The 6,080-nt window shown below is 35.8% G+C and overlaps 1 pseudogene; it reads left to right on the forward strand.

The window, feature by feature from the left end:
- Nucleotides 1-1,157: 1,157 nt before the first annotated feature.
- On the forward strand, nt 1,158-3,061 carry LOC102007677 (annotated as a pseudogene).
- Nucleotides 3,062-6,080: the final 3,019 nt, after the last annotated feature.

Genomic DNA, 6,080 nt, shown 5'->3' on the forward strand with positions numbered 1-6,080 from the left:
ACTATTTAAAACATCAAACAGCAGCCTCTGATCTGAAAATATATGATGTAAAATGATAAATATGAGAGAAAACATAAATATTGGGATAGATCAAAGAGAAGAAAGAATTGGTGAAATCAAGGATATCTGAAAATACAGTAAGAGGAGAAAAGGGGATATGAATGAAAGCAATAAACTAAGGGTAACAAAGCAAATTTATGAGGTATTGAGCTTCAGAATGGGAGAAGATCAAAAGGTGGAAGGCCCAATCAAAGAAATAATATCAAACTTTCCAAATTTAGAGGAGGACATAAGTATCAAGGTACAAGAGATCAAAGGTAACCTGTCAAAATTTATCCAACCAAGTATACACCAAGATTTTCATAATCAAATTCTCTATATGAAAGAAGATCCTTAATGCTTTAGTAAAAACAAAATAACATATAGAGTGTCACACTTCACCTGACAACAAATTTCTCACCACAGCAGTGAAAAATGAGGATTTTCTGTGCTGTAACAGAGAAGAAGCAAATAGCATATATCAGGGTATCTCAATTTGCCTTAGAGCAGACTTAATCAGCAGAAACATTGTAAGTCTCAAGAGTGGGAGAGATTTTCACAGTATAAGAGAGAAAAACAAAAAATAAAATAAAACATAAATGCTAAACCAGAAAAGAAAAAAGAAAATCTTGCTAACAAAAAAAAAAAACTATGTCCAGCAATTTATTCTTTAGCAACAAAGGAGTGATAAAGATATTCCCCCACAAAATTTAGACAGTATGCCTCCAGTGCCTTTAGACAGTATCTGTTCTGTAGGATATACTATCACAAGTTCTTCAGAGTGAAAGACAGAGATGTTAAAAAGTCAGAGGAAAATGTCATAATGTAGAAAACTGATTAGTAAGAATAACTACAAAGAAAAATTCAAAATGCTTATTGTTGCACATGTCGTACATAAAGCATATCTTTATAATGAGGACTAAATCAAGCAATTCAACGTTATGTGACCATTGATCAGGAGTGTCAAATCAATTGGAGTAAGAGCCACCTGGTAGGTTACCAAAGCACTCTTCTTTCTGAGTCATGAGAGTGTAAATTTGGGGACTGTATCTGGTTCATAGCCTTTTTCTCTCTGGCTCTTTCCAACAGAACTATGAAACGAGCACCTCTGCATCACCATGTACCGCTACCAAGATGTTGTTTCCCTGCAGCCATCTGAACATGGACTGAAACCTCTGAAAGAGTGCCAGGTACTTTGCTCCAGAAACAGGAAGCCTTACCAATACACATAATAACCACACTATACTAGTATGGTTACAGACAAGTCATGAAGAGGCAGGTGGAAAATAGAATTTCAAGAACTCATGTGCAGGGCTGGGGATATAGCTCAGCAGCACAGCACCTGCCTGGCAAGCCCAAGATCCTGAGTTTAATTAATAGTACCCCCGAAAATATTCCATCGGTGGAAAAGAAACAATCTTCCCATATAAAAATATTTAATGAGTGTATTTCCCTTGGTTTCATGTTTGATATGCTTGTTATCTTTATGGTTGCTATCAGTACATCATAGATTGCTATAATCAAAATATGTTTTTAGTAACACTCTGTTATGGTTTGTGTCTAGTGGTCCCCGCTAAGCCTCATGCAGTCATGGGACAGGATTCTTGAGTTTGTGGTTGATTCATGGTCCAGTGCTGAGATTATGGGTGTGAGTGGTACACCCACCCTGGGGTAGGGAGCCTGCATGTAGGGTAAAGGAGGGAAAGAGGCTTGTTTTCTCTCTTCTCCCTTTTGGCTCTTGTTGCTTTTATTGGCTTCCACTGCCATGAATTGTTTCCCCTCAGCCACAGCTTCCTGCCTTGCAGCCAGCCAAGTATGGACTGACACCTCAGAAACTGTAAGCTAAATAAACCTTTCCTTCCTTAATTTTGGGAGTCAGGCATTTTGTGCCAGCAACAGGAGAAAAGTAATTAAGACACCCTCATAATAACTTCAAAGTATGCACAATAAGTAAGCAAGGAATCAAGGCTTACAATTATAAGTGACTTGATTTCAGAACACAGCAACAATGGGGAAAAAAAGGACATACAATAAAACTAGAAGACAAGTTACAAAATTGACACAGTAAGACCTCTTTAAAGTAAGTAGAGCTGGGTGGTTGTGCATATCTGTAATCCTAGCACTTAGGAGGCAGAGTCAGGATGATTGCCAAAAGTTTGAGGCCAACCTGGGTGACATAGTGAGTTCAGGGGAAGCCTGAACTACATAGCAAGACTCTGTCTCAAAAAACAAACAAAAACAAAATACATAGCCAGTGCCTTTACATCATTCCAGTTTTTAGTTTTTAGAAAATGGATCAACTACTTTCTTCCTTTTTTGCCGCTTTTGTAAGGCACTTGTTCTTGCCTACTGCCATGGCACTGCTCAGAGAGCCATATTGGGAAAACAGTAATCAGCAGGACTCAAGGAATCAAAATTTTCTCTGATGGGTTCAAAGGTCATATGTTTGAAGTGAGCCTTGCTGACTTGCAGAATGATGAAGTTGCATTTAGAAAATCCAAGCTGACTACTGAAGATGTGCAGGGTGAAAACTGCCTAACCTCCATGGCATGGATCTCACCTGTGACAAAATGTGTTCCATGATCAAAAAGTGGCAGACCATGATTGAAGCTCATATTGATGTCAAGACTACTGACGGTTATTTGTTTACTTTGTTCTGTGTTGGTTTTACAAAAAAATGCAACAATCGGATATGGCAGATCTCTTATACTCAGCACCTACAGGTCGGCCAAACCTGGAAGAAGATGATAGAAATCATGACCATCTCAGAGGTGCGGACAAATATCCTCAAGAAAGTGTTCAATAAACTGATTCCAACCAACACTGGGAAAGACATAGAAAAGGCTTGCGAGTATATTTACTCCCTTCATGATGTCTTCATTAGAAAAGTAAACATGTGGAAGAAGCCCAAGTTTGAGTTGGGAATCTCATGGAGCTTCATGGTGAAGGCAGGAACTGCAAAGCCACTGGGATGGGGACGAGACCCACTTTGCCTCAAAAGACATGCATGCATCAAACATGAAAGGAGGTGGTAAGTTACCCCGTGCAAATAAAGTCCAAAATGAGGCAGGATTAACAATGTACACTTCAAATAATAAGGAATTTAAATAGAAATTATAAAAAAGTGACAAAAATTGTTGCCTATGATTTACCATGCAAGGAGAAGAAATAAAAATTTAAAATACATTGGCACAAAGTAGCACGAGACACAAATATAAAAAAGGAACATTAGCACACCTAAATTGAGGCATAAACTCTTGTAAAATTACAAGATTTTATCCCTTCACTGTCAGCAATTCAGGAATAATCCAGACTGAAAATAAATAAGGAAATAGATTTCAAATGAAGGCTATAGAAAGAAGGCTGAAATGGCATCCACAGAATATTCCATCAACAATTGAAAAATACACAACCGTGCTTTCCTTTTTTTTCTCATTTTCTTCTTTCCTTTCCCTCCTTTTCCCTTCCTTGTGCCCTAGTTCCCATTTCCTTTTGAACAATTTCTCCCTCGTTCACAATATCTATTGTACATTTTTGTTCTTACTTTCATTTTAGTTTTTCACATCAAAGCCATAATGCGATATTTATACTTGTGTTCGATTTATCTCCCTTATGGTAGTGGTCTTAAGGTCCATCCATTTAGTTATAAATGTCTAAATTTTACCTTTATTTATGGCTGAGTAATAAACTTTTTAAAAGTAAGAAAGGAGAAAATTTCATTGCAAGACAATAATCCAAGTGTTGAAAGAGTCCAAACATAAAAACATGTGTCTTTTTTCTTTTTCAGTTCTGGGGATTGAATGCAGAACCTCACAAATGCAAGGCAAGTACTCTACCACTGAGCCACATTTGAAGGCTAACATATGTCCTCTGACTGGGACAAAAAAGAAAGATAACAATGCTTTAATGGAAAAAAAATCTTCCTTTTAATGATGTGTTATGAACAAGATTAATGAATGAAGTTCATAAGTATAGAATTCTTGATAGAAATAATCTATGGTAGGAGAGAGTATTAGAGAAAATAAAGAGACTATTATTCTCTTTGTATATGTTTTTGCTTTTTAAAATTTAATGGAAGATACTTTTTAAAGTGTAAATGCAGTTAAATACCTAAAGGAATACAATGAAAGTACATTTGATAATATATAATGGATAAAGCCTTGTGACATTCTTTTTTTTTTACTGAGAATCTTGGTGTCCCATTTAATACTTCCTAAGAAAAGGCTATTTTTAATATAGAACTTTTTATATTGTTCATTTTACTCTTAATTTTGTCCATAACAGTATCTGTTAGATGCATCAAATACTAGATTATTTCCAATAAAACCTCACTTCCAGCTTCATATTCTACTGTAAATCATTACCTCTGATTCTGTGTATTAGAAAAGTAATATGATGAAATAAGAAACTCACTAATATTAAAATTAATTACAAATTGAGGAATGACAGCTATGTGTGTTAAACTTTAACACTGAAAAATCTGAAAAAAGATCTAAACAATACTGTAATTGATATGGAGTGATGAAGACATCTGATGAAAGTAGATCATGAGGTCATGGAGCAAAGAAACATTATGCTTGGACACTATCAAAATAAGAACTCTAAACCTGAAGATGAATAAATCAACTTGTAGAAGCAGAGAAGAGATGAGACTCTTCATACTTGCTGTTTTGGTTACTTTTCTCTCGTTGCTGGGACAAAATACCTGATGCCCAAAATTAAGTAAGGAAGGGTTTATTTTGCTTACAGTTTGCAGAGGTTTCAGTCCATACTTGGCAGATTACAAGGCAGAGTGGCACATGGCAGAGAGCTACAGCTCAGGGTGGCAGAACGCAGCCAAATCAACAAAAAAACACACAAGCAAGGAAATGGCCAGAAGCACAAAAGCCAGGAATGGCCCACAAGCAGCCTCTTCCTCTCCCTTACATATGCAAACTATCCACCCCAGGGCGGGTGCAGCCCTCACACCCATAATCAATCAAACTCTAAAAGCCTACCCCATGACCACATGAGGCTTTGGGGGGGGGACACCCAGACACAAACCATAACACTTGTCCTACATACAAATTGCCTAATTTAATCAGATTAAGTTTGATTAATTAAAGTATCTCCATGCCTACTTGAAGTGGTAATGTTCTTTCACTCATCCCAATCTATATTCACTTTATTAACTTATTCCACAGTTATTCTTGTTTCCATCTTGTATTAAATACTGCAAAATAGCATAGATATAAAGATAACTCATTTTGTGAGCATATCTAATAGCTACCAGAAAGCATATTTCTACACAGTGAGGTATGGTTAAACGCAAATTCAGAGCTTACAAAAATATCCAATGAAAACAGAAAAGACTGAGCTATTATATGTGTAGGATGTTAAGTGCTTCACAGACAGTTGGCATGCATATATCCCCTGAGGAAAAAGGAAATTCTCATGGCCATTAGAATAAGGAAGATGGACTTTTTTGGGTAGAAGAGATAGTTAATTTGATGACATGGAACATGAATTGGCCAAGGAGTAGCAAGGATAATGTTATTTTCTGTTGTGGCATTTTAAAGTTCTTACCAGATGGCATGCAACATAATGAACTATAATATTATAAAAAATATGAATAATATGTTCAAAGTGCTCATATATTTATGTTATGAGATAGAGTACACATTTCCTAAATTATATCCCATTTCATTGTATTTTCTAGTAAGTATGAATACTCTCATTATAGCTTCCTCCTGTTGATGTCTTAACCAAAATATTTTACTTAGTGTATTAAAGAAACCACAAAGTCTCTACATAGCCTTCTTATAAGTCTTCTCACTTCTTAAGAGAAATCTATACACTGAATTCAGAAAATAGCTCTAGGAATGAAATGTACTCACACTAAAGATAACTCTATCAAAGTTTGTTTATTCGTTCATACTTATTTCTCAGTCACTCCCTGCATACATTATTTATTTTAAAGTTCACTATCTCCTAATATTTAATGCTAGTTTATAGATAAAAGTAGCAATACAGGTTTTACTACACAAGATTTATATTTGGGA

Source organism: Chinchilla lanigera, unplaced genomic scaffold (assembly GCF_000276665.1).
Source record: "Chinchilla lanigera isolate Chin_1 unplaced genomic scaffold, ChiLan1.0 scaffold00025, whole genome shotgun sequence".
In the NCBI taxonomy this organism is placed as follows: domain Eukaryota; kingdom Metazoa; phylum Chordata; class Mammalia; order Rodentia; family Chinchillidae; genus Chinchilla; species Chinchilla lanigera.